The sequence below is a fragment of the Bubalus kerabau genome, chromosome 23 (genome assembly GCF_029407905.1).
Source record: "Bubalus kerabau isolate K-KA32 ecotype Philippines breed swamp buffalo chromosome 23, PCC_UOA_SB_1v2, whole genome shotgun sequence".
Classification (NCBI taxonomy): domain Eukaryota; kingdom Metazoa; phylum Chordata; class Mammalia; order Artiodactyla; family Bovidae; genus Bubalus; species Bubalus kerabau.
Genome location: NC_073646.1, coordinates 31,510,590 through 31,535,985, shown reverse-complemented (window position 1 = coordinate 31,535,985; position 25,396 = coordinate 31,510,590). Strand labels below are relative to the sequence as shown.

At 40.0% G+C, this 25,396-nt stretch overlaps 1 protein-coding gene and 1 pseudogene across 4 annotated transcripts in view; both read left to right on the top strand.

The window, feature by feature from the left end:
* AUTS2 (activator of transcription and developmental regulator AUTS2) overlaps positions 1 to 25,396 on the top strand; it is a 1,208,818-nt gene that overhangs the window by 393,526 nt on the left and 789,896 nt on the right. The gene's annotated exons all lie outside the window — the stretch shown is intronic.
* On the top strand, positions 6,924 to 7,160 carry LOC129638130 (60S ribosomal protein L38-like; annotated as a pseudogene).

Sequence of the window (25,396 nt, the reverse complement as noted above, 5' to 3'; positions counted from 1 at the left end):
AGACAAAGAGAACACAAGTGTTTAACTGTTTTTTTTTTTTTTTTTGTAAGACAAGTACCCTTCCTCACATACACCCCTCGTCACTACTCAGGGCCAATGTTTATGTGACTTAATTTTCTTTTCTGTCCCTTCTTCCTCCTGCCCACTCTTCTTCCTTCCCTCCTCAAAAGTTACACCAGACTTATTCAGATCGCATTTTTCCTTAACGGAACGTTCTAAAAACTTAAAAAAACTTGTATTCTAGTATATATTTTTAACATACTTTTCAACTGTATTTGTTAAAATGCAGTTGGAAGCATAGATGTTGTATAGATAAAATAAATAGTATATGATTGTGGATTTGTTTCAAACACATGAATCTAGGCAAATCCCTGCCTAGATTAATCCATATTTTTTCTCTCTCTCCCTCTCTCTCTCTCTGTGTATATATATATGTGTGTGTGTGCACACATATATATACGTAGTTATAAACATAGTTTATACATAGTTATAAACATACAGTTGTTTTCTGTTTTGCCACTGAGTGCTTACTTTGTGCTAGTTCCTATGATAAATGCTTTTAATGCTTTCTTATGTTTATTAGATGAGTTTCTTATACTGCTTGATTGTAAGAATTTTTGTAAGGTACCTGTGAAAAACTACATATTTCCTAACCTACCCCTGACTACTGAATCTGGGTATTAGAATCTAAATCTTGAGTTTCCAGTCTGGCTCCATGTGGAAATAACCTGAAACTGGAACTTTTAAACAAACTCTATCCCAGTCCATTTAAATTAGCGTGTTTACAAGGTAGGCCTGTGACCTTTAAACTCCTCTGATGACTCTAGGGGCTCCTCTGGTGACTCTTATACCTCAGTCGTAAGTGTACGGATAGGGTAGAGCTTTAACGATATAGGTGGTGCTTATTATCTGAAAGTAGAAAATGAACTTTAGCTCATTTAATCCTTACAATAACCCATGAGGCACAGCTGGCATTATCCCTATTTTCAGATGAGAAATCAGAGGTTTGGAGAGACATGATATCAAGAATGGGTCACATGTTCTTTTAAATCTTACAATCTAACAGTATACTTAGTATTGCCATGTGCTTGAAGATGCACATATCTTTTTATTTGATGATCACAAACTACGTATGAAATGTTGGTTTAAACATGGAATTAAATTGACCAATTCAGTATGCCTCAGAACCAAGTACTTGTTTGCTAAGTTCTTTTGTATATAGACACCTGCAAATAGACATCGGAAGTCCATTTTGTAAAGTCAGTGGCAAAGAGAATGAGCTTGACATTTGGGATTTGTTACTGACCCACAGACTTGGATGGACTTTGAGTGACTTAGAGGTCAGATACAATTTAATATTCTGCCATTTCTAGAGATTTTTCTGTGAAACACTTTGGTTTGTATTTCATGATCCCTGCCTTCTCAGCCGTGAATTTCTTTTTGAATGCGTCCCACTCCACCACTTGTTTTCAAGTGGCTTTGTTGCAGGTGCTGTGAATGCAGAGGAGTGACTTGGTTATTCTTTCTCTGTAGAAATGATGACAATGTGGAGCCAATTTACCTCCAGCTATAAATATGACCACATTCACATTTTAAAAAACACATCCTGTAATTCTAAGAGCTCTCTGAGGTGGGAGGAGGGAAACCTATGTCTAGCCTTCTAAATGGATGTTGCCCTTCAGTTAGAGCCCAGGACTTCTCCATAGTTTTCATGTATTTGAGCAGGTTCCTTAAAAGTGCTTGGTTCTGTGGCTTTGAAATTATTAATTTGACTCTTATAATGGTTTAAATAACCATGCTTGTGCCTCCATATGTGTATTCATTTTTTTAGTGAATATTTCTTGAACCATGTGTCAGGTGCAGTTCTAAATAGTGGGGTGATGATATCCAAACTAAGCAGGAAAAAATCTCCTGTCACTGAGCTTAGATTCTAATGGATAATGCAAGAAAAAAAAGCGAAGTACATAAATCTTTAAGTGTTTTGGAAGGTAAAAATTCTAGATAGAAAGCATGTAAAGAGGAAAACCTGTCTATCTAGTTGGAGAATAGTGAATTTTTTAATAATGCAGTCAGGTTGGACCTTATTGAGGGAACTTTTAGCCAAGATTTGCTGGAGGTAAGGGAGTAGTAAGCCATGCAGATATCTGAGAGAGGTCACTTCAGACAGAAAACACCTCCACTGTCACCTCTCCTCAGTGTGTGAGGCTTAGCAAGGAGACCTGGGTTCTGTAAGATGCATCTTACATGAAATTTTGCCATTAGCAACTACATGGATGAACTTGCAGGGTGTTATGCTAAGTGAGATACGTCAGAGAGAGAAAGACAAATACTGTTTGATAGCACCTATTTGTATTTGTTATATATAAAATCGTACACAAGCAAATGCAAAACTCATGCCCAAATTGTTCTACTGTATCAGTTGCATTGCAACACAGTTTTTTTTTTTTTTAAGAATTAGCTTAATAATCAGAGCTCTCTGTACATAGAGATATGATCAGTCTAATATAATGACAGAATTGCAAACAATAAAATGAGTATAATTTGCAAAGGAGAGAAATGGCAGGAGTTAGAAGAGGTAAACAGTGGTGGGATCAAAATGATTTTTGTATCATGTGTCACTCACTAGGCCCTCAGATTGTGCTGTAATCATACTGTTCTCTATTCTGGCTTTTAAATTTAAAGAGCTAAGTCAAGTTATTACAGATAAAAATGTCAGTCGTGTCCAGTTGTACAAATTATTAGCCACAAAATTCAAAGAACACCAGTGGAAAGTCTAATCCTAATGCACAGTAGAAAATACCTTTCTGGGCTCTCATCTCGGAGATGAGGCGTTTGCCTTCTTCACCCAAAGGATGGTGTGGGAATTGTTTGGAATGAAGAAGCAGGGCAGAGATGTAATTCAGCTTTGTGTTCTCCCATCATATTCTTATTCCAGTGGAGTGATGTATCTTTTCTATCTTTAGCTCAAATTATCAAACACAAATTGGAGCAAGGATAATAAAACCAGATGACTAGGAGAGTCCCATCTGCCCCTTCACCAACCTTTCTCTCTTCAGTGTCGTTTCTGCCCATATTAGCAGATGGCACCAGTTCTTGGCCAGTGTCTCTAGTTATCTAAGGGATTGTTCTTTTGCCCGCCTCCTTTAATACAACAGTAGAAAAATTGGTCATGACTCACTCTATGCCCATTGGCCAAGGCTCTGATTCCTGAGAACTAGACAGAAGCTTGGAATTCAACCAAACCTTCTGTAATGCATTACGATGATCTGCCTGACAGCAGAAAGCTGGGTTGATTTAAACTTGAGCTTTTATATACTGGAAGGTTTGTTCAGTGCTGGCTAGAAAAAGCTAATAGTAACAAATCTCAAAAACCTTGAAAAGGAAAAAGAAGAGGCTTTCTTGAGTTTTGTTCTGAGAATGCTGGTTACTTCTAATGGTGAGTGGCGTAGCGCTATATGATGCAAATTGCAGGACTCTTTAGTTCCAGTTCTGCATTTGACCTCTCTGTAAAGGAAAGTGAGCTTCTGACTAAACATGGGAGAGTGAGATTTGACAGATGACATGGAAGATGAAAGGTAAAAGACTAGGTTGTGAGGGAGCATCTGTTTACTGTAGAGCGTTGAGTCCGGGCCCTTGAGGCCAATGGATTCTAGACTCACCATCATCTTTGAAGCAGTGTGTTTTGACTTTAGTAAAAACAGTGTAAGTAAATTCTGTAACCTTTTCTTTGGGTCCTGGACAGTATTTCAGAATAAGTGACAGTTGACTAAGCACTGAGAAAAAAGTACAGTCCTTACAGAAAGCCAGATACACTCTTCAGTTCTTTCTTTAGCAAGACTGTTGTGGGCTGCCGTCTATGGAGTTGCACAGAGTCCGACATGACTGAAGCGACTTAGCAGCAGCAGCTAATCTTTAAATTGAAAAGATCCAAATAGCTGTGAAAATTCATTGGATTTAAAAGCTGCTTTGGCAAGGGGAAAGCAAAACTGTACTTAAAGAGGGATTTTCAGAGAGTAGTTTTAAAGACATTTAACTTGTCTAATGTCAAGTTAAAACAATTTAAGTAGTTACAAGAACAAGTCCTTGTAGGGTGTATGAAAAAATTGGTAGTCACATGCAAGTTTGAGGAAACTTAACAGAAAGCAACTTTCAAGGTGTAAGGTATGAAGTTTGCATATATTATCATGTGATAGGTTTAAAAATGTAGTCCCATATGTATGTTTTGCTTACCATGTGTGTGTCATATACCGTAAGCCATCAGAGATTCAGAATTTATAAATTGCGTGCTTCCTGTTTAGTAAAAAATAATTAGTTAAGGAGGAACTGGAAGAAGTTTGAAGGTTAACGGGATAAGAAATTGATCAGCAAGGCAGATAAGAAAGGGCTTCGGAATTTCTCATGCTTCATTGGTAGAAATAGCAAAGATGAACTAGGATGAGAATCATGAGTCTGAGGTTTTGGCAGGCTTAGAAGCACAGCTTTTAAAATTGATTTTTGGAAACTACTCTTTATTACCCACTTACAACATCTTATTCAGATTTGTGGCACAGGTTCCTTCTAGTTGTAAAATTCACCTGGTACTTAGAGATTATCATTCTAATTCATTACTTTTATCCTGGAAAACTGGGACTTGATGGTCTGGTTACCTTGTAACGTGTTTGGATTTAATTTAGTTCACTAAGATTTTTATATTGATAGCAGCCTTCCCCTGGGTCTGTAATACCCTGGAGGTGAAGAACATACTTGATCTCAGCATTTCTTTAGGGCCTGGCCCTTTCCCTCGCACATAGTAGGCACCTAATAAATATTTATGAAAAAGTATTGAGGTAAGTATTAAGATCGAAATCCTCATCATACACAGTAGAAAATCAAGTCTCTGGTTGTTTGTGTGGTCTAGCATATCAGAGCAGAAAGGAGCCTTAGAAGGGAACACATACAACTCCTCTATTTCACACATGGGGAGAGGAGAATTCCTGAAATTTAACAGGGAAGCTGCTGTCTGAATGTTGCAACTGGCATGTTGTCTCAGGATTTATTGCTGATTCTCTTGGGACTCAGAATGATTTGGAGGAAGTTGAATGTAGAAGGGAAAGTTGAATCAGTATCTTCAGGTCTGTGCTGGTTTTTTCCTACCCTAGCACACCTTCAGCATCCAGAGTGCATTCCTCTTTAGTAGTTCCATCTCTTCTTGAACAGGTGAGTTCAAACCCACAGTTTTGCCTTTATCTTTAAGTACTGTTTAACATTCAGGCACTACACCGTGCAGTGCAGACACCAATTAAAAGAACAATTTTGTAACCAGCCTGTTTAGAGTCTATATGCCTTGGTGGTGGTGGTGGTATGCAGTGGCTGAGTCATGTCAGACTCTTTGCGACCTTGTAGACTGCAGCACACCAGGCTTCCTGGTCCTTCACTATCTCCCAGAGTGTCCTCAGTCTTGCGTCCATTGAGTTGGTGATGCTTTGGTGATGACCTGTTAATGTGATCCTGGCCAGCTGCTGGTTGTTCCTCAGTCTTACATCCATTGAGTGGGTGATGCTTTGGTGATGACCTGTTAATGTGATCCTGGCCAGCTACTGGTTGTTTGACTGCATCAAACATTGAGTTACTTCATGTGATGCTGTTTCATATTTATGTTTGGCATCTTGTTTTGTTCAGTCAACTAACGAAAAAATTATAATCACATGTGAAAATTTTGTTATATGGCTCTTAATTAAAGCATAGCGTTGAAATGAGTATCAAGCGGATTTTTTTTAATTGCAGAGAATTTCATTAAATGTGTAAGTTAAGGTGGTTTCAACTATGAGTGTTAGAAAACCTAACTCAAACTTGCTTAACCAGTAAAGAAACTTACGGGGTCACCTCACCCAAGTCCAGAAGTGGGGAGGGCCTCGGGCAGGTTAATTCAGTGACTTAGTGTGTATCTGTCCTCAGCACCTCATTTCTTTCTGTCTCATCTGTTTGCTTTCACAGTATCAGCGGCATCCCTGAGCATCTGTGCATAGTTATTAGTGGCTGTCGGGGCCTCACACTTTGCTCGTAGCTAATTGCGGAAATGTGGGGGTGTGGGCCAGGGAGATTGAGAGAGATTGAAGGGAAAATGACTTCTTTCCCAGACAGAGGCAAAGATCTCCCCTCTGCCTCTGGACAAATTGGGGGCATGAGCATAAAAAACTGTCCTTTTGGGTTGGCATGTCTGGATTGATTTAGACCTGAGTTCCAGACCAATTGCTGGCAGAGAGGATGAAAGGACTTTGATGGGCTTAACTAGGCCTGGAGCTGGAGTTATGTTCTCAAGGGCAAAGCCCCCACACAGTAGGGGAAGGGTAGAATGAAGGATGGGGAGTCAGCCTCAGTTGGGCTTTGAGTGGCTCTCAAACCAATGATCACAGTTGGCTAAATCTCTTATCCACAGCAGTACTGGTTTCCTCTGTAAAAAGTGTTACTCCAGACTGTCAAGATGAGTTATAGATTGCTCGCCTCTAACCATTGCTTGTGTTTTAACTTTGGTAAGTCAAGGAGTATGGAGTGAATGATCTTAAGACACTCCCCTCAAGGGAACTCGGGAATTGGTAGAAAAGCAGAAAAGAAACAACTGCTAAATAAGGTTTCTTGTCAAATGTGCAGTTCAGGGATGCTGACTTGTAGGAATTCAAGTTGGGTTTTTGGAGAGAACACAGCCTCTCTGGTATCCCCCAGCATCACTGGAGTGGCTGCTTTTCTTTCTTGCCCTGGGGTAAGTGAAGCATTTTGATAATAATTTAGTGCAACATGGTTTATAATTTATAAAAGGTCACTTCAGTTTAAAAACTTTCATCCATGCTCTGAGCTACCTAAGATCCAGCGCTGATCCTTAAAGGAGCTTTGGGGAGGGTAAGGAAAGCTTATCCATTCTCTTCCATTCTGCTGCTCATTGTTTGGTCATGTGCTCTTTGTGCCTCTTTGTCTGGCCTCTCAAAATTGAAGAAATAAAGGACTTTCTGAATATAGCAAGGTGAGATAATGCCAGGTCTGTCAAGATCAAGGAAAGTAAGAATAACAGGAAATTTAAAGGTCAGTTCAGCAGATACCTTTACACCTTGGTTATCACAGACAAAGGGAAAGCCGAGAAGCTGAAGCAGTCCTAGTCACTTGGTTGGGCAGTGAAGGAGCTGAAATGAACCAGGCATGCTAATTTGAACTGTATTATGGTTTAACAAAAATTCTTTTTAAAAAGGTGTGTGTGTGTTTGAGGGAAAAGGAGAGTGCTGGGTATTAACAAGGGTGGTGGTGATATTGTTTAGTCACTAAGTCATGTCCAACTCTTTGTGTCCTCATGGACTATAGCCCATCAGGCTTCTCTGTCCATGGGATTTCCCAGGCAAGAATACTGGAGTAGGTTGCCATTTCCTTCTCCAGGGGAACTTCCCAACCAGGGACCGAACTTGCGTCTCCTGCTTTGCAGATGGATTCTGAGGCATCTGGGTGTAGTTGACTATAATTGGAGGCAAGATGATATAACTGTCTAGAGGAACAAGTCTATGTTGGATGCATGACCCAGCAGATTAGCACACTGTCTTAAAGGGCAAATAGAACTTTGACAGGTCAAAATGAGGGTGTTTCAAAAACAGACAGTAGTTTGTATAAAGCCTGTAGAGTCCTAAAATATGTAGTGTGTACATGCAGCGGCAATTTGGAAGATAGACGCTGACTCCTCGGAAGGAAAGTTATGACCAACCTAGACAACATATTAAAAAGCAGAGATGTTACTTTGCCAACAAAGGTCCGTCTAGTCAAGGCTGTGGTTTTTCCAGTAGTCATGTATGGATGTGAGAGTTGAACTGTAAAGAAAGCTGAGCACTGAAGAATTGATGATTTTGAACTGTGGGCTTAGAGACGACTCTTGAGAGTCCCTTGGACTGCAAGGAGATCCAACCAGTCCATCCTAAAGGAGATCAGTCCTGGGTGTTCATTGGAAGGACTGATGTTGAAGCTGAAACTCCAATATTTTGGCCACCTGATGCAAAGAGCTGACTCATTTGAAAAGACCGTGATGCTGGGAAAGATTGAGGGCAGGAGGAGAAGGGGATGACAGAGGATGAGATGGTTGGATGGTATCACCGACTCAATGGACATGAGTTTGGGTAAACTCCGGGAGTCGGTGATGGTCAGGGAGGCCTGGTGTGCTGCAGTCCATGGGGTTGCAAAGAGTCGGACACGACTGAGCGACTGAACTGAACTGAAGGGACACGGGAAGATAAAGGATCCAGGTGTGTCTGTTGGGATCACAGCATGTCAAACCCAGAATAAAATATATACACGTTGTGGTAGGCAATAGTGAGCCATTAAAAAAATAAAAAATGATTTTGGGACTTTGTTTAAACAGCACATGGCAAGAACAGTCTATATTTATTTTACTTTATTTCTTGTAAACTGAACAGTGAATACTGTTTGAGTTCATGGGAAAGACTCATTCTCTCAGAGAGGGAACTTTGGGAAATGGTCTGGAGATGGAATCCAACCTGAGTTGTAAAGGTTGAGCTGACCTGATGAAGGAGAACAGAGGAGAGCTTGCACTGTGTACCACACACAAGACCATGTAGGCTGATGGAGCCTGAAGTGATGCAATGCCCAGACATGATCTGTGACATCCAATAAAGTGTTAAATTTTACCCAATATAATTTTAGTATATTTTATGAGCATATTCCAGAGTTCTAAGAAAACTGGTTTTATATCTTTAACACATGGGATAGTGCTAAATGAGAATATTTTATTAACGTTGTATATCAGTCCTTTGCAATTCTGACATTGGGCTATGTGTGTATCATTTAGAACATTTCTGACTCCATAAACCCGGAGTTTAAAGTTAGAGAAAGGCGCGCATGTGGCAGTACTTAGTGCCGGGGCTCAGGAAGCACCTCCCACTGTTGCCACATGGTTGTTAGATGCCTGGGCCTCCCCATCCCCTGAACTCTGATCATCGCAGAGATTTTATTCCTCAGCTCTTTAGAAGTTCTACTCCAAATCTAATGTTAGTTTAACTGCCAAATGATGGAATCCAGAGCACATGGTAAGTATTACTTGAAATCGACAACTGGAAAAAGTTTCACAGAGGCTCACATGATGCTGTTTGTACATTTTTTTTTTCTTCCACAGTGACACTTAAAATTCATCCCACATTGCCTGTAGGAGAGAGAAGGAGGGGGAGAAGCCCTGTTGTTTGATAGCTTTGTATGTTCCTCCAAAGAAAGAGAGGGCTTGAAAAAAAGAAAGGCAGGCTTTCAGATGTTGTCTGAACAAAGATATGGAAATGTGAGACGAGGGCAGCATCTGGAGGTTTTCAAACACTGGAACACAGGCTGCACGCTTCTTTTGCTGTTGGAGGAGTGAAAAGCTGTTTCCTGTCATTTCCCATCTTGTCACTTCCAGGACCAACATCTTGCTACTTCTTGCACCAGCTGCTGTTGTTGTATTTTTTTCCCTCTTCCCTCCACAGACAGATGGTACAAGAGCTTTGATACTGCTCCCCCCAGTTCTAAAGGAGGTTGCTTGTGTGGTACCTCTATAGAATGATCCTGTACCCCTGTCACTCACTTTACGCCCCCATCACCCACTCTATCCTGTTAGCAGAGTCTGAAGGAAGCAGAGGGGATCTGGTGGAGGCTTTTAACAGCATGCTCTCTCATGTCTGGTGGAGATGCCTTACGGAAACCTCACCTCTGCCAGGGCAGCCCTTTTGTTTCTGAGGTTTCACTCCAAAAGAGGGAAGAGGTGAAGAGAGTCAGCTTTGCTACCTTTGACTCCGTAAGAACCAGGGATTTCTGATCGTGCTTTCTGTGTACTCTGAACCCAGAATAGGAGTTCTGACATCCTTGTTTCCCTCCCTAGATTTTAGCTAAGTAGAATTGGGCACAGGTGATGTACAGATGACCCTCGAACAACACAGTTGAAACTGTGCAGGTCTACCAATAAGCAGATATTTTCTAATAAGTAGGTACCACAGTACTGCATGATCCGTGGTTGGTTAAATCCGTTGATGCAGAACCACTGATAAGGATGGCAGACTGTACAGTTAAACCTGGATTTTTGACTTTGTGCTTAGGGGTGGGGAAGGTGGGGAATGTGCCGATGCCCCTAATTCATACATTGTTCAAGGGTCTACTCTACTATCATTTCAGAGGGCTAGATATTTATCTTCAATTGCTCTCTTTACACCTATTACTTTAAATATTTTTCTTGGGTTCCTCAGTGAGGATCAGAACTTAGAAATGCAGGATGCCTGAACAGATACATTGAGGAGATAATCGTTGGAAACAACTTTGGTTTTGTTTACTTTTATTGTATTTATCATTACAAGGTAAAAACAACAACTACAAGTATGGAGCTTCTCCCTTCTTTTCCTCAGAATGATAGCTGTTTTTCCAAGAAGTAACATACTCTGTGTAGAAAACTTACAAATCTGTTATAGAAGAAGTAAAATTGTCTGTAATTCTGGAGTGTAATTCTACAAGGAAATTTGGTATATTTCCTTGTAGATTTTCCTTCAGGGTCATGGTATATGTATTCCTCTTGTACACCAGAACAAAATGCTTTGGTCATTTGTTAGGATGGATTTGGTGGTAGTGATAGTGATGATGTAATAATGATAGCTAATTTCATCCAACATTTATTATATAGCAGTCACTGTAGTACATGTTTTACATGCATTGCACATTTCAATTCTCATATCAGTCTAGAAGTGAAATTGAAAACGAAAGTCTCTCAGTCGTGTCCGACTCTGTGAGCCCATGGACTATAGCCCTCCAGGCTCCTCTGTCCATGGAATTCTCCAGGCCAGGATACTGGAGTGGGTAGCCATTCCCTTCTCTAGGGGATCTTCCCAAACCTGGGTCTCCTACACTGCAGGCAGATTCTTTACCACTAGCACCGCTTGGGAAGCCCATTAATCCAAAAAGCAAGAATGAATTTTTCTATATTTTAGACATGAGTCAAGCGGAGGCAGAAAAACACTGTGTAGCTTGCCCAAGGTCACAAAGTGCATGTAAGGTGAAGTCAGGACTTGAATCTGGATGGTTTGTCTCTGAAATTCATGGTGTTTACTATTTGTCCGTCTTTAAGAAGTCTGAGTATATTTAAGACACTTGGTACATACTGCCTCAGGTTTCTGGCGGGGGAGGGGGGAGCGGGGTGCTGTGCTGGGTTTCCTCTAGCTGCAGCAAGCGAGGGCTACTCTCTAGTTGCGATGCGCAGGCTTCTCGTGGTGGCTTCTCTCGTTGTGGAGCACGGGCTCTAGAGCTCGTGGACTCAAACGCTGTGGCTCCTGGGATCTGGAGCACAGGCTCGATAATAGTTGTGGCTCAAGGGCTTAGTAGCTTCGAGGCATGGTGGATCTTTCCAGATCAGGGATTGAACTTGTGTCTCCTGCATTGGTAGGCGGATTCCTCACCACGGAGCCACCAAGGAAGCCCTGTAAGATTTTTTTTTTTCAATCAGTTCTTATTTCCTACATTCATAAGATTGCTTATTGTGGCCTTGCTACCTTCAGATATCACCAGATGTGCTTTACCTTTATAGATGTTTGAAGTGATTGATCACTCACTTTTTCCATATTCGTTTTCTTACTAGAAAGATTGGACATTTTTCATGTGATATTGATCATTTGTATTTCATCTGTAAATTGTTCTGGCCTACTGCTTTTATTGACTAGTTAAATTTTTTGTAAAACTTACCATACATGTTAACCCTTCATCTCATTTGTTTAAAATATGTATTCTTCTGCTACTTGCTTTCTTATTTTTGAACAAACTACTTATATGACTTTTAAGTATATACATTTCCATTTATTTTTTTTCTGTATATGCCTCCCACATATCATCAATTTTAGCTTGTATTTTCCTTTATTTTATGATTTTATTACTTGTAGACAACTCTTCAGTTCATATCTGGAATTTATTTTAATGTATGATGTGAGGTGAGACCCTGGTTTTATTATATTATTGATAGGTAATCCTTTTTTGTTTGTTTTTGGAATCCATTTAAAAATTACCTTGTATTATATATTTCACTCTTCTGTGGTGTACATTATTATATATTTGTTTCTTTTACCTGTTACCATTTGTTTTAGGCTATTTTTTCTTACTAGTTTAGTATAAAGGATACAACTCAGGAACAGCCAAGTGGAAACGATGCATGGAACAGGTACGGGGGCAGGGGTGCACAAGTCAGGAACAGGGCAGAGCTTCCATACCCTCTCCAGGTAGGCCATTCTACCGGCACCTCAGTGTGTTCACCGACCCCGAAATTCCTGAACCCTGTCGTTTGAGGGCATTTTATGGAAGGTTTAGTACATGCATGTGATCGGTTAAATTGCTGACAGTTGGTGTGAAGATCTTCAGCTATCCTCCTCTCCCCTGAATTGGAGGTGGGGATAGGTACGGGTGAAAGTTCCAACCCTGTACTCATGCCTTGTCTTTCTGACAACCAGCCTCCCATCCTCCTGAGGCTGTTTGGGCATCTGCAGAAGTTGTCTCAGAACTAAACCCAAGTGACACTCCTATCACTCAGGAATTCCAAGGCATGTAGAAGCTTTATGTCAGGAAACTATGACAAAAACCAAATATGTGTTTTATTACAGTATTGTAGAAAGTTCTCAATTTGTGGCAAATGAATAATTTGCTTACAGCACTGAGATTAGACATAACATTGGTTGACACACAAGAGGGCTATATTCTTCTCTCTGAATTGCAGCAAATAACCTAGTAGTAACCTTAATAGTAACCTAGGTGATCCCAAAACTTTGGTTTTATTTAAAGAAGGAAGAGCCTTTCCCTCTGTGATTTTACACACGTATTAGTACGGGCAGCAACCAGTAATGAGGATCTTCTATAATCAAAATGATGCCCCCTTGTTTTTGAGTCTTGTTTTACAGTACTGAAAGTGTTGTGGGTTGTACTTTTTTATTCAGTCTTAATGATAACCCTATGATGTAACTTGGTCCAAGGTGTTTCATCTACTTTACATATGAAGAAAATGAGACTTGTACTGAAGTCTTTGCCCTCAGCCACAGGATTTGTAAATTGTGGAACTGGCCTCTAGCTTAGCTCTCATGAGACCTGAGTTGGTATTTTGACTGGGTTAGTTCCAAGCCTTTCTGTTTTTTTTTTTTTTTTTTTTTTTTTTAAGAGATTTGCATATCTACCATGTTCACATTTAAAATATTGAAAAATTGTAGTTAGGGTGCCTACCTCAAATGACCTGTCAAAATATTTTTTTTCAACTGTAAAGTACTAATCAAATGTATGGCTTTGTCTTTATTATTCCCTGGGGACTAACAGATACTTGTCTTCCCTATTCAGTGGTATATGATGGTAAGTAACAAAGACGTATTATTTGCAAGCTTTGTTTTTTAAAGTATATTTCATCTGTCATGAAGGATATTTTTAACTAAAACAAGAAGCGATCTTTATTTGTCTTAGGTCAGTTGAAAGTAAATGATACTTGAGACAGAGTTGTCAAATTTGTCTTCTGCCCTCAGATTGCTAATCATGGTCTTTTCTTCGTAATCTTATGGAATAGGGTAAAAAGTTTGCATCTCAGTTTATAGTTAGTATTTTGGAAGTTTCATATTCAGTTGTATTCAAAGTAGTTCCACATATTTTGGTAGTCATTAAGGCTGTCTGCAAATATTTCAGCTCTTCTGTCTCTGTCTTCCTCTCTGGTCACATGGCCTTCTCTGGCCACTTTAACTTTGGGAAGCCATGTGACTTACTTTGCTAATGAAATGTGAGCATGACTTCTGGGTGTGTACTCTACTGGGTGTGTATTCTCTTTTCCTCTGTGTGTGTATGTTCAGTCACTCAGACATGCTCAGCTCCTTGCAACTCTTTGGAATGTAGCCCACAAGGCTTCTCTGCCCATGGTATTTTCCAGGCAAGAATACTGGAGTGAGTTGCCATTTCCTCTTTCAGGGGATCTTCTTGACCCAGGGATCAAACTTTCATCCCCTATATCTCCTCTGTTGCAGACAGATTCTTTATTCTGAGCCCTTGTGAAGCCCCTTTCTTCTCTGTAAGGGTTAGTTAATCTTCATGATGTCAGTCACATCATCAGCTTGGATTCCTGAATGACTGTGAATAGAGAACCTCTACTGACTTGTAGTAGATAGGTAGTGTGAATGAGAAATAAACCTTTGTTATTTTCAGCCACTGAGATTTTACATTATCTAAACTGTCCTGAGGTGGGATCAGAGTATGTTTGTTATGCATCACTGAAATCTTCTTTTGATTCTATCTAAAGATCTTAAATTATACCCAAATTGGATACCTTCCAAAATCTCCAAACAGGATATATCCATTCAGTGGTGCTCAGGAAACAAAATTTTGAAATTGGGAGGAAAAGTTTATAAGGACGAGCTCAGTTCTAGGGGTCAAAGCCATTGTTGGACAGCCACGGAGGAGATTTGCTTTAGTTACTTGAGTAATTTTGCACACGTACTTAATTTTGTTTTTATATGTTAAGGTCTGCCAGATTACTAAGTAAATCTTACTGGAGGTATTTCTTTAAAATATTAGTAGGAGCAAAGGCTATTTAGATGTTGACCTGAAATTAGGAAAAGGCAAGATTTCTTCCAAGGGCCCTATTTTCAACCATGACTAAGTAAAGCTTGGCAGGGGAGTGAAGGGGGCACTGAAGATGGAAAGGTCACTCGGCCATTTTGGCTGATGAAATAATGCGGAGTTCTGGAATTGGCCTCCACCTGACGTGCTTGTGGAAGTGAATCTGGACAGAGCAAAGCTGGAGTCAACCGTGTCTCTTCTCCTCCTTGTACTTCCCTTCTTCCTTGTTCTTCTCCCTCATTTCTACCCTCATATCCTTGCTTACTTCTGCAAAGAGACCTTCTTTATGAACACATCAGTTTATTGTTTAACTCACAAATGATTTTTAACATCCATTTTCCAGGGCAAGTCGTGTAAAAATACAGGACTTTATGGTGTTGAGAGGTCAGAAATTAAGAGTTTTGCATACTTGGTTTTGTCTTCATGTCCCTTCATTGTCTCACTTGCTTTTACTTTGTGCTCAGCCTCCCCTTTTCCACTTCTCCCTTGATCATTCCTTAGCTTGATGCCCACACTCCTTTCCTTTGTGCGTCAAGGAGGGAGGGGCAATGTCCAGGGGCACAATGAAGATAGTCATGTCAGCATCCTTTACAGGTAATTGTACATTAATGGTGTTAGAAGACTTGCCTTTACCTTTGCAATCAGGAAGATCAGATTAAGCTTAATATCTGAAAGTGCTCCCCGCTGACACTGAGACAAAATTTTTTTGTCCATGTATGATATGATCACTATGTGATGATGGTTTTTCAGATCAGATAACTGAGTTGTATTTATAATTTAAGGTATTTCTGCTATGGGGATAAAAAAAATCAAACAAGTGGTAGTTTAACAAAAGGATTTTGTAGAGCTTGGGTTATAGAGAATTAAGTGCTGGTAAATAGGATTGTATGTATATGTATGTGTTTCGTGGGCATGGAGAACTTAGGAGAAAGAATATTTTATACGGGAAATTTCCATATGGTTGCTTTTTATAGACATTAGCGCATTTCAGGGAAAACACTCTCTACTGGAAGAAACTGGAAGCATTTAGTTCTCTTTAAAGTTTGGTGCAGCAAGGCGTAGAAATGTGGAGATGCAGCTGGAAACTGAAAGATTATTTTTGCCACAGGCTTGCAGCTGTACCTACCTGTGATGCAGTGAACAATGATTTGATTATTAATCTTTCTCTGACTTGACTTATTAATCTTTCTGTTACTGAAAACTTCGCTTCCTTTCCTAAAGCTGGTGGCAACAATTTACTGACTGTCTAAACCTCGAGGACTAATTTGGCTTGGGAAAATAAATCCGGTCTCCTGAAATTCATATCCTGTTAAACTGAGAGCAGCCAGCAGAGATGAGAAGGATCTCTAATGTGGGAACTGGGAATTCTGCTAAAGCGAACATCACTTCCAGCTCTCCTAAATTCCCCCATTTAGAGGAAGAACTATTGGATTGAATAGTTCTTTTAGTAACCTCCCTGTGTTCCTCTTTTCCACATTTGACTGACTTAATGAAACTCAGTGTTGACCCATGGAAGGCAGAATGGGAGATGGACAGAGTTAGGATGAACTGTGGAGGGAGCTTTCAGTTTCTCCTCTTTCTCTTGTCTTTTAAGTCCTGTCCGACTCTGTGACCTCATGGACTGCAGCACACCAGAATTCCCTGTCCTTCACCATCTCCTGGAGTTTGCTCAAACTCATGTCCATTGAGTCAGTGATGCCATCCAACCATCTCATCCTTTCTCACCCCCTTGTCCTCCTGCCCTCAGTCTTTCCCAGCATCAAGGTCTTTTCCAGTGAGTCGGCTCTTTGCATTCAGGTTGCCAAAGTATGAGAGCTTCCAATGAGTACTCAGGGTTGATTTCCTTTAGGATTGACTGGTTTGATCTCCTTGCTATTAAAGGGACACTCAAGAGTCTTCTCCAGCACCACAGTTCGAAAACGTCAATTCTTTAGCAGTCAGCTTTCTTTACAGTCCAACTCTCACATTTGTTCATGACTACTGGAAAAACCATAGCTTTCACACTATGGACCTTTGTTGACAAAGTGATGTCTCTGCTTTTTATACGCTGTCTAGGTTTGTTGTAGCTTTTCTTCCAGGCAGCGAGTATCTTTTAATTTTATGACTGCAGTCACTGTCCTCAGTAATCTTGAAGCCCAAGAAAATAAAGTCTGTCACTGTTGACATGTTTCCCCATCCATTTGCCATGAAGTAATAACTATATTAGCCAAGGACCCCTATTGTCTCCTCAGCTCTTGCCATTTTGGAGTTCCATCTCTACAGTTACTTATTCAGTAGATTTTTTCCAACTAACTAGTTTTGGTTTTTATTTTTTGCCTAAACAAATTTATTTAAAAAGAATATTATGTCTCTGTAATAGACAGATGGCAAGTATCACTTGCTGTAAGACAATAACTGTAGAAACGAAAGTAATACAAGCAAATTATTATGCGATTCTAGTTAGATATTGTTCCCCATGTAAGACTTGACTGTGAACTGAAGCCCACTCTCTGCTCTCAGGTTAAACAGGAGCTTAGAGAGACAACATCTTAAATCCAGTGAAGCACCAAGTGAGGCGTTGCTCTTAACTAATTAGGAGGATTAGAAAGGAAAGGCCTATATCCAAGCAAAATCATTCCTCTTAACTCATGTGCTCTTGTTTTCCGGGGATGGTTTTGATGGTGGAAAAAAGAGAACTTATACACAAAACTTGCCTCCTCAGAAATGATCGAGGTCTTCTCACGTGTCATTGTCTACTCCGGTATTTCGTCCAGTTCTCTCAAGTGTACGTGTTCAATGAATCAAGATCTCAATACTGGACTTAGTTTCACTTGCTTTTCTTCTGAGTACTGTATTATTATTTCCTCTTGGTCTCAGATTTTCAGTAGTTCTCTCGTGTGCTCACTGACACACAAGGCCTTTTGCTTCCTTTGCGCCCGTGTACAGACATACACGAAAATGACAGTGCCTCTTCAGATGACAGGTGATTGTAGGGAGATAACGGCTTGAAGTGTCGTGTTCAGTAGGTGTTCTTGCCGTGGCGTTGGCACAGGAAGTTTCAGATTACATTGCCCAGCAGGTAATCTACCTGGTGCAGTGGAACCAGTGTGGATAGCTTCCCAGGGCTTGTTCCTGCAGGTGACTCCAAACAAAGACTTTTCAAACAAGGTGCTTACTGTTACGTGGTGTTTTTCTTTTGAGGCAGCCACAGTTTATGTAGGACTAAACTGTTACCATTTTATCAGAAATTGAAAACTATGAACACGGTGTTTCTTCTGCGTCTCTTAGGGGTTCTGTGTCCAGCTGTTCTGTGGTGCTAGCAGTTGTCATCTGCTTTATTGTAACCAAGCAGCACTGGCTTAAATGTGAAGAGATGAAATCTGGTGGCTGCTCTCCCCTGCCCACTCCCCCCAGAGTCCCGTGTTACATTCGTGTTTTTCCTAGGCGAGAGCTCATATGGCTGTCTCAGCTGAGAAGGCAGTCTTAACTTGTCCTTATATCCCCTGTTCCCATGACAGTGCCTGATAGAATGGTCAACAGTAAGAAGTGAACAATTTTGTTCAGTGCTCACCATGAGCCAGATACTGTGACTGAAGGAATGATCTCGCTTCAGTTCAGTTCAGTTGCTCAGTCGTGTCCGACTCTTTGCGACCCCATGAATTGCAGCACGCCAGGCCTCCCTGTCCATCACCAACTCCCAGAGTTCACTGAAACTCACGTCCATCGAGTTGGTGATGCCATCCAGCCATCTCATCCTCTGTCATCCCCTAGCCCTCATTAAAATTTAGTGAACTGGGTACTGTCATTATCCCCACCTTTAAAGATGCAGATGCAAAAAAGTTGAGGTTCAATAATTGTACAAAATCCCCCAGCTGTTAAGTGACTGAGCTGGAATTTAAGGGCAGATGTATCTGAATTCTGAGTTCACATTTGTAACCACTATAGATAACATAGTATGATAATCTCCTCAATAAATGGCAGAGTCCTTTTACCAGAAGCTTTACAAGGACAATAAGAAAATAATTAGTTGAAGTGACACAATCCATGTTGTGAGAGGATTTTCTTCTTGATTCACAGTTCATGCAAAGAAATAATATGCGCTGACTATGAACAGTACACCAAACAAAATGAAATTTAATTCTCGAATGAATTACCCGTATCTCCTTTTAAGCAAAATTATTAAAGCAGTTAAGTGTCCATGGCTGAGGCAAATGTCTCTATTGTAGTTCTGTCTGAATTTTATTCTATAAATATTGATGTTTTTCAGCATCAACTGGTCATCATTTTTTGCCTTGTGTTTAGACACAGAGGGTTGAATTCTCAGTCTCCCTGCCTGCAGTTGTTCAAAACTCAAATTCAGAGTAATGTCCATATTTGTAGTTATTGCAGCTGTGGAGCTGAAACAGGACTACTTGGTTTCAGAGTTATGACTGCTTCCTTTCGGGAGAAAAGTTTCAGAAGCATGGAAGGCAGATCTCAATATATTAAGAGAACTATACAAAGACTTTAAGTAAAAGCAGAACTCATACTCTAAAATCAGTTATTAAAGAAAGAAGAAAGAATAGACAGTTGTTCTAATGGTCAATGAAATGTTTTCTAGGGGATAGAGGTGACTTGTTATATTAAAAACAGAAGTGAGGGAAGTGACCCTCATTTTAAGAGGATCACTTTGATAGACATATTCTGTGTTAATTTAGTGACATGTAATTGACTGAGGGGTGGAGTTTCTATATTTCCTTCTGTATATTACCTCGGCCTCCTTTTAGTAATATTTTTTCATTTAATGATTAGGATTGTGTGGTCGGGAGTTCTAGTGGAGGTTTTGGGGATGGAGAGGTGACTATAAGGGGAACCATTCTGGTAGCTTTTGTGGGCTAAAGTTGGTCGGGAGAGTGCACACAGAAGCCAGGAACTCCTGATGATTGGTCAGTGAAGGACTGTGAACAGGGTGTCATCTCACTTGCTTCTGTCCTTTCATTCCTTTCTCTTCACACATTGTGTGGCCCTACCATGGAGAGAACGGAAAGTAATGTCAAGTACATTTCACTGACAAATTTTTTTATATTTTTATAGAAATGGGTATGATACACCAGTAAACATGACATAGTCTGATGTTGTTTTTGAGCTGGTGTGTATGATAGAGACTGCTGAGGCAATGACATAAAGCCTCAACTTCTAGGAGATTTCTGTGTCTCTAGCATTATGCAGCAATCTAGGTTAAAGTTCAGTACATTCCACTGCTTGAAACATGGCCAGTTCAGTTCAGTCACTCAGTCGTGTCCAACTCTTTGCGACCCCATGAATCACAGCACTCCAGGCCTCCCTGTCCATCACCAACTCCCGGAGTTCACTCAAACTCACGTCCATAGAGTCAGTGATGCCATCTAGCCATCTCATCTTCTGTCGTCCCCTTCTCCTCCTGCCCCCAATCCCTCCCAGCATCAGAGTCTTTTCCAATGAGTCAACTCTTCGCATGAGGTGGCCAAAGTACTGGAGTTTCAGCTTTAGCATCATTCCTTCCAAAGAAATCCCAGGGCTGATCTCCTTCAGAGTGGACTGGTTGGATCTCCTTGCAGTCCAAGGGACTCTCAAGAGTCTTCTCCAACACCACAGTTCAAAAGCATCAGTTCTTCGGCGCTCAGCCTTCTTCACAGTCCAACTCTCACATCCATACATGACCACGTCAAGGACATAAAATAATATTTAGCCAAATCAAAGATTGTGTTAACTTTTCCAAAATGAACATAAATTTTATTTTTCTTGATTTCCCAATAAAACCTTTCTTTATGGGGAGAGGGAGAGGTTGGGAACAGGAGGATGGGTGATTATCATACATTTCAAATTATATTGATCAGAATCAAGTTTAGCTTGCTCCGGTATGTAAATTAGAGATTTGTGGTTGAGTGGAATTGATTTTGCTGAGACTAAATTAATCACAGTGCTTAATCACTGTAACCTTTAAACATTGCAGTCTTGGCCACAGCTGCAGGGCACAGTGGTGTTCCTCTGAGCTTCATGCTGTCATTTCACGAAAGGCCGAATGCCCGTGACTTGTGTAAACAAGGATTCCCACAAATCGGCTTCAGAGCTGATTCTGTGCCCTGCAGAGGGTTAGATGGAGCATCTCTCCTGGGGCTGCTATGGCCTGTTCAACCACAGAAGGCTTTCTGTTCATATACAAGTATTTCCAGATTTTTTTTCTCCAGTAAAGTCAAATTGGCCATCATAGCTGAAGTGCCTACGGAAGGCAGTCTTTAGAATGAGAATTGGGAAACACTCAGTTATGTGATTTTTTTTTCTTCTTTTAAATATTTTTTTAAAAAACTGATCCCATTTGGAATTATTTGCAAGGGTGAAGTGGACAATTTGGAAATAAATTAATGAATGAGAAGGTTAATTGACTCTTCAGAACTCATCCTGAGAGCCTGCAAGGAAGATTGAGCATAGAATCTAGGTTTTGTTTTTTCCCCCAATGTTCTTTTCAGTTCCTTGGACTCTGTTTCATGCAGCCTTCCCACATCAAACCATCATCAAGCCTCCCATAGAAATGCAAATCACTTTCCCAGTTTAGTTCCTGTATCTGGAAATAGTTTTTGTGTGTATGTTTTTTTAACCCCTTTTGGGGGCTGTCCATGAAGTTTCTCAGTATAGTATCCTTTTAAAATTTTTTCTGTAACTACCATCCTTTATATCTTCCTTTTTGCTTTGTGTGCTGAATTGTGCATTCACAGTTGAAGGGATTAAATAAAGCATATTCAGTGTAATAAAGTGCAGCTGGACTAGTCGTCCTTAAAATCAGCGAGCATCTGGATTTCACAAAAACCGTACCTTATATGGACTAAAAAGTATACCAAGGACCTGCTTTAACCTCTTGATTTTATAAGTCAGGAAACTGAGAGCCATAAAAGAGAAATGACTGTTCAAGATAACTTATTATAGCCAAGCTGCGGCTGAAACTTCACTGATTTTTCTTTTTCTTTTTTTCTGTTCAAATCTCTTCTCTATGTCATTGACTCTTTTCTCTGCAAAAGAGATCCTGGTTTTCCAAGTTTTTCATAACCAGATTCCTTATAAATAGCAAGTAGTGCTCAATAAATCTGACTTAATTTGTGGCATATTCTAATATGACATGAGATCTGCTTGCACTTTGCTTTGGTGAGTTGCTTATGGTAGAAGAAAGAAGTCTGAAGTCTTACCTTTAAAATAGTTTTTGTGGTTGTCCTCCCTTTTTCTGGTATACACTGGTTTGCATAACTTCATTTGCATTTATTTTTATTGATGGGTCAATAACATTCTTAGAAAGAGAAGAGTTGAGGTGTAATGTAGTGGTTTGAACACAGACTCTGAAGTTGGAGCTTCTGCGTTGGTTCTGCCTTGGCTCTGCTACTGTCACTGTTACCTTGATGAATTTAGTTAAACCACCTGCCTGATAGAGCTGGTGAGACAGTTAAATGAGTTCATAATAGTTAAACTTTTAGACTAGTGCCAGACATGTATGAGTGTTCTTTGGATGTCATATTATTGTTACCAGATGATTTGTTGATATAAAAAATTCACATACAGTTTCATGTGATTTGTGGGGCATACAGCAACATATTTTGGATCTCTTATTCCATTGGTTCTGTAAGAGCTCCTCCCCTGATGAATCTCATCAGTTTACCAGAATACCCCATCACTTGGTTCTAACACTGGATTTTCCTTCAGCTTATGGTCATGTTCAGACTGGACACACACTAGATCAGGTATATCCATGATGGATAAAGGAGGAAGGTAAAAGAGACTGTTAGTTCAACTTGATTGTGGAGCAGTTCTTCCAGAATTATTTGTGAAAGTCTACTCTTTGCCAAACACAGAGACTCGCTGATAAATAGGACATGTCATCTACTTGAGATTCCGTTCCTCTACGCAGAACCTCTGCCAGGTTCCTGCCACCCACTTATACCTCTTCCCACACTGAAACTAAACATTGTTTTAGAAAGGCATTTAATGGAATGTAATATCAGGAAACCAAAACTGTGGAGTTGCCTTTTGAAGAAACCCTACTTCCATTCTTGCCTGCATCCCCACAGGGGTCAAGGGCATCTCTTAAGATCTGCTGCCTCGAGTTTCCTGAAAGTTGGCAGTTTAAACATTCTACAGCAATCAGCTGTTGTTTCAGCTCCTCAGATGAGAGACTGTTAGTTCATGAGGGCAGTGACTATGTGTAGTTTGTTATTATATTCACAGTATGTTTGCACATCGAAATAGATTTTGTTGTTGTTGAATGAATCTTGAGGGCTCCAAAGGGTAGAGTCCATGCCTTTTTATCTTAGCCAGAATTCTCATGCATGGTTCCCACTTCCCTTTCTTCTTTCCTGCACCCTCTGTCCCCACCCTCATGAATTTTTTCCCAACTGAAAATGCTATAGGACAGTTTCTAGCTTCTCTTAAGGTCATCCATTGGAAGTTTTTCTTTTAATTAACTGGATTTTGTGTCAGTCAGAATTAACCAGCTTTTAAAATATTTTCTGTTAACTGGAAGGTTATGTTCTGAGAAGTGTGAAGCTGAAAGAGAGGGAAGGAGGAGCAAGGGAGAAGAGGTTTTTTTCTCACTGGGTTGAAAAGGCCCTTTCCACTACTCCAGACTGGGCACCCCAAATTCATTACTCTCAGAACTTTATTTTCTACATGGCAGCATGCAGACAGAACAGAAGTGCTTCACATATTGACAGTGGTAAACTAATGTGGAAAGGGTCAAGCTATGAGATGGGTTAGGCAGAGTAGATAGGAAAAGTGATTTCATAAAGCTGTGGTGCCCAGAACTTAAGGGCTTACAGCATGATCTTCCCTGTGCTCCTGGGTCTGCGTTTTCTTGGGTCACTGCCCGCCCCTGCCCCCGCCCCCACCTTGTATTTAATCCTTGTTGAATTTTTCAAAATTGGCTTGTTCATTTAAGATTACCCAAATTTGCATACCATCTTCAGCCTTGCTTTGCATCCTGAAGGAAAGGGAATGTGGATTCAGATACACAGGTTTATCTCTGACCTTTAGCTAATTATTAGATTGAGATAAATGTGTGGGGGTGACAAATCGCCTTTAATGACATTTAATCTGTAAGCTGACATTAATGTTTGGTTTGGTGTCCCAGTTTCACAGAGGCAAAAAGCATGGACTTCTATCTTAATTTGACCTGTTTAAAAGGTGTTTGTGGGCGAGTGTCAATTTCTGATTAACTTAATGGCATGTTTTACATGGAGAGCAATCAAATATTGATATAAGAAGAGGCCACTAGACGACATATTTCCCAATCTGCCATAATTGGTCAAAACAGCAGAGGAAAGGAAGAGTTGCTAGTAACTGAATCGAAGGAGAATCTCACAGCTGTCCAAAATCCAGGACTGATGAGTAAATCTGTAGGTAGTATCTGGGAGAAGCCTCTGCTTGTTACTGTTTATGACACAGATGCTGTTCCCTGAACTTTTGTAGGTGTTAGGTTAATAGATTTTAATGCCTTCATGACTCAATAAATCACTTCAAAGAGGACAGTTAAGCAAGACAGCCATTCAGTTAAAGGAGTGAAAGGCCTGAGAAGTAACATTCCTTGTGCGTGTAGTGCTGAATGGTTTGCCTTTTACCGATTAACTCTTAACTAACTAAGCACTTGTACAGGCAGCCCTCTAACAGGTGATTTCTTGATGCACTTTGACTTCAGTGTGTGTTTTTATTAGATCATTATCACTGATGATGAATGGATCTTTATTTTCAGTCCTTTGGCGAAACAGAGAAACTTGAGTTCAGTGAGATCATTAACAACTGTGTCACTTTAAAGCCAAATGATAGCTTCGCTAGTTCCTCACAGCATTACTAGCTGGTCTTCCTGGTGAATGTCGTTTCCTTAAATTCCTTTCTGGAGATCAGAATGGATCTGTGTCACTCTGTTTCTGTGTGAAGAGATGGTATGTTGATGGAAGGAAGGAGAAGGTTCCAGGATTTGGAGTGTGCTCCCTGTCAATCATGTGACCATGAGCAACTTTCTCAACTTCACTGGCCTTGATGACCTTATCTGTAAAGTGGGGGCAATGATTGGTTAATGCAAAGCACTTAGAAAACTTCCTGGTCCACAGTAAAGATTTATGAATGGTGTTTTACTTATTTATTTATTCATTTATTTTGGAATTTTGTTATAGGATTGGAAGAAACATTCACTAAACTAAAACTAAACACTTTAAATTCATTGAATTGATTTGCAAGTGAAATAATAAACATACTAACATGAGACTCTAGGGGATAGATTCTGAGTTAAATCTGTCTGGGTGTCCATTCTGCTGCAAATCCAGGCCAACCAAATATAGCTTCTGTACAATTAAAAGGATGATGACCCATAAAGGAAAAAATGTAAGTCAGAGAGCCTTAACAACTTTTCCCTCTATCCCTGTTATCTGTGATGTCTTTATATAATACCTCAAGAGAAACTTTAGTGACTACAGAAGAGTTATAAACTGTATTTAGATAAGACTGTATTTAGATAAGAATGTATATATAAATCAAGACTAATTTCATGGGCAGACAAGTCTCATTGAAACAGATGAGAGTAATTTTAGGAGTGCGTTTGCACTACCGCCAGGGTTTTTCTTTTCATTTTCCCTTACAATTTTGGATTCTTAAACATTTTATTTTAATGATTAACATTTTTGCCTGGCTTTTAAGTAAAGACCAGGGGTTGGGTTGAAAAGGAAGTTCTGGCCAATTTACTAGAAAACTAAGTTACTTTAATGTAGTCAGCCTTAATTCTTAAAATAATTTTGATGCAGCAGTATGCCTTGAAACAAGCAGGTAATGGGTG